This window comes from Hippopotamus amphibius, chromosome X, assembly GCF_030028045.1.
Source record: "Hippopotamus amphibius kiboko isolate mHipAmp2 chromosome X, mHipAmp2.hap2, whole genome shotgun sequence".
NCBI lineage: Eukaryota > Metazoa > Chordata > Mammalia > Artiodactyla > Hippopotamidae > Hippopotamus > Hippopotamus amphibius.
In genome coordinates this window covers 76,983,126-76,992,048 of record NC_080203.1, presented here as the reverse complement: position 1 = coordinate 76,992,048, position 8,923 = coordinate 76,983,126, and positions in this window count along the sequence as shown.

Below are 8,923 nucleotides of genomic sequence, written 5' to 3'. Positions count from 1 at the left end.
ACCGGCCCTGTACCTGTGAGCACTGCTAGCATCTAGACTGTGGCCTTGAAATACCATTTCCCACTATAAAGAAACCAGGGCTTTTTGGAGAAGTGGCTGATTCCACGTTTGGGGCAGGAAATGCGCAAGGAGTGTCTGAGATATCAAATATATTTAAATCCATGAGTTCATGGTGATTAGTTTTTGTTAAAAAGTAAATAAAATCACACATATCAGCTCTATGCAAAGGGCGTTTATAAATGTACAGCAAATAGTTAATAGACTATTAACTGTTGGGACTAGGATTATAGAGAATTTTTCTTTCAAAGTCACAACTTTCTCAGTTGTTTGTTTAAAATTTAATGAGCATGCATTACTTCTGCGATTAGTGAAAGCAGTGATTAAAGAAAAAATTTTTAAAGACTGTGATAATCACATAGTTCTCAAGAATCAGTTTATAAAACGAAGCATTCTCATTGACGTAATCAAAATTGAGCAATGACTAACACGAGGCTTTGGTAAGTGGTATGAATAAAGTTTCCTAAACTCCTAGAATGTCTTTGTATTATTGTTCAAAATCCATAGTTTTGAATAGCTACCAGACTATTGTTATCAATAAAAATTCATATACCCTCACAAATGGATTTCTGATCAGGTGGTTCAGTAGTTTAAAAAAAAGTTGATTTCTGTTTTAAGTTTTAGCCATTTCTTCCCTTCTGCTTTGGTGGGATGTGAGGATCAAAGGGAAAAGCTTCACAGAAACATTCTTATCTTTCACCATTTAACCTATATGCCATGGATCTCAAAAGTGATCTCTAGACCAGCATGCACAAATCCTCAGGCCCCATCCAGACCTATAGAATCAAAATCTCTAGGAAGTGAGGCCCAGCAAGCTATGTTTTAATAAGCTTTCTAGGCAAGATTACCAGATAAAATGCAAAATGGTCCAATTAATTTTGAATTTCAGATAAACAAGAAATATTTTTTACTATAAATATTTGCAATATTTGGTACATAATTATATTCAAATTAAAATTTAACTGGGCGTCTTGTTTTTGTTTGTTTGGTTGGTTTTGTTTTATTATTTTTTCAGAATCTGGCAACTTGACCTCCAAGTGATTCTGATCCATGCTAAAGTTTGAAAATCACGGGATAAAGGTAAGAACATGGGCCTTCGATTTGGATAGATCTGACTCTACCATTTTGTTAATAATGGATGGAATCTCACAAATATGACTAGTATCTCCATGTGACAAAGGAGACCATGAGGGAGAGAGCCAACCAGCCTCAGGGACTGGAGTAAAGTTTGTTAGCAGAAAGGGCCTGGATTTTATCAGAAAGTTCAAAAACACCCTAAGTGACTGCTACTCTAGTGCCCATAGGGTGCGGTTCTCATACAAAGCATAACTTAAGCCTAAAGAGGAGAAAGAGCTGGGGTGGGGTTGGGGTACCCAAGGAAGGGAAAAACAGAAATATACAACAAAGGGAAGGAGAATAAAGGGCACAGAAAAGGGTTATGACTTAGAACTGGCCAACGTCAACTTGTATTCATATCAGCTTCTCTACCACTGACTTTGTAGGGAGAAAAGACTGGGAAGAGTCACTTTAACTACAAAGAGGCTCCTGGGCAGCACTGGCCCTGTTCTGTGAGCTTTTAAAGCAATGATTCTCAACCAGGGGTGATTTTAACCACCCACAATGTCTGGAGACATTTTTAATTGTCACCATGTGTTGGGGTGGGAGGGTGTGCTACTGACATCTAGTGGGTAGAGGCCAGAGATACTAGTAAACATCTTATATACATAGGACAGCCCCCACAACAAAGAATTATCCAGCTGCAAGTATCAAATTTCAAGGCTGAGAAATCCTGCTCTGAAGCAGGTCAGTACCCAGAAAGAGCTACCCTCTTTGCCACAGCCTCACCCCTAACCCCAAAGCATAGACCTGTGTTTGCACTGCACCACATTTTATACACGCACATTCCCATAATGAGCAGGCTACCAAATTCTCTAAGCCTTTGTATCTTAATCTATACAATGTGGGTAAAATTATTTACCTCATAGGGTTATTACAGGGATTAAATGAGGTAATTTAGCTCTTTAGATTCAAACATTTATTGAGCACCAACACTATGTGCTAGGTGTTGAGGGTACAGACACAGTCCTTGCTGTTAAGGATTTAAGTCTAGTGAGTTTTAAGGCCCAGAGTAGATTTTCAAACATAGGTTAATTTCCTTCACACTCATCCCTACCCATGTCCTTCTCTTTCATTATTAGACAAGGAACAAATCCTCTTTCTTCCTTGCCAGAGAACTGGAAGGAAGAGAAGAATTAATATCTATTATAAAGAGGAGCTACATCAACAGTCTGTGCTATTTTGCTGATGCTTCTCACCATTAATTCTAAATAGAGCATTGAAGTGAATATATTGTTCTCAATATCAAAAGAGGTTCAGCTAACTATTTAAGGCTAGCGTCTGCTCTGTTCTCAAAATTGACTATTAGCCTTGAACATGGTCAGGAAATAAAAAGCAAGCTTACCCTCTTCCTGATCCTGACCTGCATGGCTCCTACATCCTGCTCTGGGAAGGCTTCAATGAGCCAGGTAAGGTTATTGGAATATTAGAAAATTTAGGTGCTCTCCCAGCATCCCTACTTGTTCATGAAATGGAATGGAGAAAGGGATGAAAGGGGGTACTCAAGCATCATATCCAGATTTGTGGGTTGAGCAACTAAGTGATAGTTGCCATTTACTGAGATTGGAAAGTTTTGGGAAACAAGTTTGGAAGGGAAACTGGGAGTTCCACTTTGGACATTTTAGAAAATCTCTCTTCCTCTTGCCTCTAACCTCTCCTTCTCTCAGCCTGTACAAATGATCAAGTCTCTTTTCTTAAAACAAATGAAGCCCTCTCCAAACCTTATAATCCCTCTAATAGTTGCCCTCTATCCTTCACTTTAGGTCCAAACTTCTTTAAAGGATCATCTATTTCTCACTATATCTACTTCCTTACCTCTGAGTCCCTTCTCAACCCCCTGCAATCTGCTTTCTGCTCTCACCATATTATTGGAACTACATTCACTAAGGTGACAAATGGATACTTTTCAGTTCTAATCTCACTGGACCTCTCTGTAGCCTTTGACATAGCTGATTATATCCTCTTCTTTGAAGATCTCTCCTCCCTTGGCTTCCCTGGCATCACTTTCTCCTGATTCTCTTCCTCCTCTGTGACTTTTCCTTCTTTCATTCTTCCTGGCTCCTCCTCTATCTGCTGCTTAAACGTTGCATTTGCAGGGGTTCTGTTCAGCTCTTTTTTTAAACTGTTTTAACGATGATCCTATCATCTAGATCCCATTTAGATGATTTTGGCTCCCATTTATAAACTGTTAACTCTCAATTTGCTATCTCCCAACTCTAATTCTCTTTGGAACTACAGGCTCATATTTTGATTTGCCCACCAGACAGGTCATCTAGATGCTCCTAGATGACAAACTCAACACATTCAGAATTCAATTCTAAACAAGGCAATTTACAGAAGAAATTCAGGTTGCCAAAAACATATGAAAAGATGCCCAACCTCACCTTGCAATCAGGAAAATGCAAATTAAAACAATAAATGCAATATTTCTCACCAAGGCGCTGGCAAAAATTAATGAGTGTGGAAGTGGCAGCAACCCCGAGCACAGGAAAACACTCAGCTGGCTCCGATTGGTTCTCCTGGGCTCTCTTCATTGCTCGGCTGAAGGTAATGAGAGGCCCTAAGATCCCAGAGGTACCATATGAGAAGTCTGGAATGTGTTGAGGACTCTACTTCCTGCAAACATCACATGGTGGGGTGTCACTCCAGGACATGGCTTCAGACATGGCACTGCAAGACAGAAATTCGGGAATCCTGATTCTGGATGTCATCTGTGATACCATGGCTACATTTAGGTGTCATGTCTCCCTGGACTCCTCTTGGCTGTGACAGTTCAATCTGACTTTTTTTTTTCCATCTGACTTTTGCAAGAGCCATGAGAAGTCAATAAAATCAGCAACCATGATAGATCTCACAAGGTTAAGAATGAGTCTCTAACTCAGATCCACACACCAGAAAACAGGCATGAGACCCTCCCATCAGGAAGTCTACTTAAGACACTGGACCAATGCCACCACAGGGGGCAGAGAGCAGAAATAAGAGGAATTACTACTAGGCAGCCTAGGGAGAGGAGACAGCAAATACTATAAATTAGACAAAATGAGAAAACAAAGAAACACATTGCAGGCAAAGGAGAAAGATAAAAACCCAGAAGACCAAATAAATGAAGAGGAAATAGGAAAATTGCCTTAAAAAGAATTCAGAGTAATGATAGTAAAGATGATCCAAAATCAAGAACAAAACAGAGAAAATACAAGAAACATTTAATAAGGACCTAGAAGAACTAAAGATAAAACAAACAATAATGAACAACACAATAACTGAAATTAAAAATACTCTAGATGGTATCAACAGCAGAATAACTGAGGCAGAAGAACCAATAAGTGAGTTAGAAGATAGAAGGGTGGAAATAACTGACATGGAGCAGGAGGAAGAAAAGAATAAAAAGAATGGAGGAGCATCTCAAAGAACTCAGGGACATTAAGTGCACTAACATTCGAATAATAGGCGTCCCAGAAGAAGAAAATAAAAAGAAATGGTCTAAGAAAATATTTGAAGAGGTTATAGTGGAAAACTTCCCCAACATGGGAAAGGAAATAGTCAATCAAGTCCAAGAACTGCAGAGAGTCCCATACAGAATAAATCCAAGGAGAAACACAATGAGGCACATATTACTCAAACTAACGAAAATTAAACACAAAGAAAAAATATTAAAAGCAGCAAGAGAAAAGCAACAAAAAACATACAAGGGAAAACCCATAAGGACAACAGCTGATCTTTCTGCAGAAACTCTACAGGCCAGAAGGGAATGTCAGGATATACTGAAAGTCCTGAAAGAGAAAAACCTACAGCCAAGAATACTCTACCTAGCAAGAATCTCATTCAGATTCAATGGAGAAATCAAAAGCTTTACAGATAAGCAAAAGTTAAGAGAATTCAGCACCACCAAACCAGCCTTACGACAATTGCTAAAGGAACTCCTCTAAGCAGGAAACACAAAAGAAGGAAAAGACCTATAAAAACAAACCCAAAACAATTAAGAAAATGGTAATAGGAACACATGTCAATAATTACCTTACATGTAAATGGATTAAATGCTGCAACCAAAAGACACAGACTGGCTGAAGGGATACAAAAAACAAGACCCTTATACATGCTGCCTACAAGAAATCCACTTCAGGCCTAGGGACACACACAGACTGAAAGTAAGGGGATGGAAAAAGATATTCCATGCAAATGGAAGTCAAAAGAAAGCTGGAGTAGCAATACTCATATCAGACAAATTAGACTCTAAAGTAAAGACTATTACAAGAGACAAGGAAGGACACTACATAGTGATCAAGGGATCAATCCAAGAAGAAGATACAACAATGGTAAATATCTATGCCCCCAACATAGGAGCACCTCAGTACATAAGGCAAATGCTAACAGCCATAAAAATGGAAAGCAACAGTGACACAATAATAGCTGGAGACTTTAACACCCCACTTACACCAATGGACAGATCATCCAAACAGAAAATAAATAAGGAAACACAAGCTTTAAATGACACATTAGACCAGCTCAACTTAATTGATATTCATAGGACATTCCATCCCAAAACTGAAGAATACACTTTCTTCTCAAGTGTACATGGAACATTCTTCAGGATAGATCACATCTTGGGTCACAAATCAAGCCCCAGTAAATTCAAGAAAATTGAAATTGTATCAAGCATCTTCTCCCATCACGAGGCCATGACACTAGATATCAATTACGGGAAAAAAACTAAAAAATACAAACATATGGAGGCTAAACAATACATTATTAAACAACCAAGAAATCACTAAAGAAATCAAAGAGGAAATAAAAAAAATACCTAGAAGCAAATGACAATGAAAACACGATGACCCAAAACCTATGGGACGCAGCAAAAGCAGTTCTAAGAGGGAAGGTTATAGGAATACAGTACTATCTCAAGAAACAAGAAAAATATCGAATAAACCATCTAAACTTACACCTAAAACAATTAGAGAAAGGAGAACCAAAAAAACCCCAAAGTGAGCAGAAGGAAAGAAATCATAAAGATCAGATCAGAAATAAATGAAAAAGAAAGGAAGGAAACAATAGCAAAGATCAATAAAACTAAAAGCAGATTCTTTGAGAAGATAAGCAAAATTGATAAACCATTAGCCAGATTCATCAGAAAATAAAGGGAGAAGGCCCAAATCAACAGAATTAGAAATGAAAAAGGAGAAGTAACAATGGACAGTGCAGAAATACAAAAGATCATGAGAGACTACTACAAGCAACTATATGCCAATCAATTGGATAACCTGGAAGAAATGGATAATTTCTTAGAAAAGTACAATCCTCCAAGACTGAACCAGGAAGAAATAGAACATATGAACAGACCAATCACAAGCACTGAAATTGAGACTGTGATGAAAAATCTCCCAACAAACAAAAGCCCAGGGCCAGATGGATTCACAGGCGAATTCTATCAAATCTTTAGAGAAGAGATAACACCTGTTCTCCTCAAACTCTTCCAAAATATAGCAGGAGGAACACTCCCAAACTCATTCTACGAGGCCACCATCACCCTGATATCAAAACCAGACAAAGATGTCACAAAAAAGAAAATTACAGGCCAATATCCCTGATGAATATAGATGCAAAAATCCTAAACAAAATATTAGCTAACAGAATCCAACAGCATATTAAAAAGATCATACACCATGATTAAGTGGGGTTTATCCCTGGAATGCAAAGATTCTTCAATACACACAAATCAATCAATGTGATACATCATATTAACAAATTGAAGTATAAAAACCACGTGATCATCTCAATAGAAGCAAGAAAAGCTTTTGACAAAATTCAACATCCATTTATGATAAAAACTCTCCAGAAAATGGGTATAGAAGGAAATTACCTCAACATAATAAAAGCCATATATGACAAACCAACAGCCAACATCACTCTAAATTGTGAAAAACTTAAAGCGTTCCCTCTAAAAACAGGAACAAGACAAGGGTGCCCACTCTTACCACTATAATTTAACACAGTTTTGGAAGTGTTTGCCATAGCAATCAGAGAAGAAAATGAAATTAAAGGAATCAAAAGTGCAAAAGAAGAAGTAAAATTGTCACTCTTTGCAGATGACATGATATTATACATAGAAAACCCTAAGGATTCTACCAGAAAACTGCTAGCACTAATCGATGAATTTACTAAAGTAGCAGGATACACAATGCATGCATAGAAATCTCTTGTATTCCCATACACTAACAATGAAAGAGCAGAAAGAGAAATTAAGGAAACACTCCCATTTACCACTGCAACAAAAAGAATAAAATACCTAGGAATAAACCTGCCTAAGGAAACAAAAGACTTGTATGCAGAAAACTATAAGACACTGATGAAAGAAATCAAAGACATAACAGATGGAGGGACATATCATGTTCTTGGATTGGAAGATTCAACATTGTGAAACTGACTATACTACCCAAAGCAATTTACAGATTCAATGCAATTCCTATCAAATTACCAATGGCATTTTTCACAGAACTAGAACAAGAAATTTTACAATTTGTATGGAAACACAAAAGACCCCAAATAGCCAAAGCAATCTTTAGAAGGAAAGATGGAGCTAGAGGAATCAGGCTCCCTGACTTCAAACTATACTACAAGGCTACAGTGATCAAGACAGTAAAATACTGGCACAAAAACAGAAATATAGATCAATGGAACAGAATAGAGAACCCAGAGATAAATCCATGCACATATGGACATCTTCTCTTTGACAAAGGAGGCAAGAATATACAATGGAAAAAAGACAGCCTGTTGAATAAGTGGTGCTGGGAAAGCTGGACAGCTACATGTAAAAGAATGAAGTTAGAACACTTCCTAACACCATACTCAAAAATAAACTCAAAATGGATTAAAGACCTACATGTAAGGCCAGACACTATAAAACTCTTAGAGGAAAACACAGGCAGAACACTCTATGACACACATCAAAGCAAGATCCTTTTTGACCCATCTCGTAGAATCATGGAAATAAAATCAAGAATAAACAAATGGGACCTACTGAAACTTAAAAGCTTTTGCACAGCAAAGGAAACCATAAAGAAGAAGACAACCCTTAGAGTGGGAGAAAATATTCACCAAAGAAGCAACTGACAAAGGATTAATCTCGAAAATATACAAACAGCTCATGCAGCTCAATACCAAAGAAGCAAATAACCCAATCCACAAATGGGCAGAAGACCTAAATAGACATTTCTCCAAAGAAGACATGCAGATGGCTAACAAATACATGAAAAGATGCTCAACATCACTAATCATTAAAGAAATGCATGTCAAAGCCACAATGAAGTATCACCTCACACCAGTCAGAATGGCCATCATCAAAATATCTAGAAACAATAAATGCTGGAGAGGGTGCGGGGAAAAGGGAACCCTCCTGCACTGTTGGTGGGAATGTAAGTTGGTACAGCCACTATGGAAAACAGTTTGGAGGTTCCTTAAAAAACTAAAAATAGAACTACCATATGACTCAGCAATCCCACTCCTGGGCATATACCCTGAGAAAACCATAATCCAAAAAGAAACATGTACCGTAATGTTTATTGCAGCACTATTTACAACAGCCAGGACATGGAAGCAACCTAAATCCCCATCAACCGATGAATGGATAAAGAAGATGTCGGACATATATACAATGGAATATTACTCAGCCATAAAATGAATGAAATTGAGTTATTTGTAGTGACGTGGATGGACCTAGAGTCTGTCATATTGAGCAAAGTAAGCCAGAAAGAGAAAA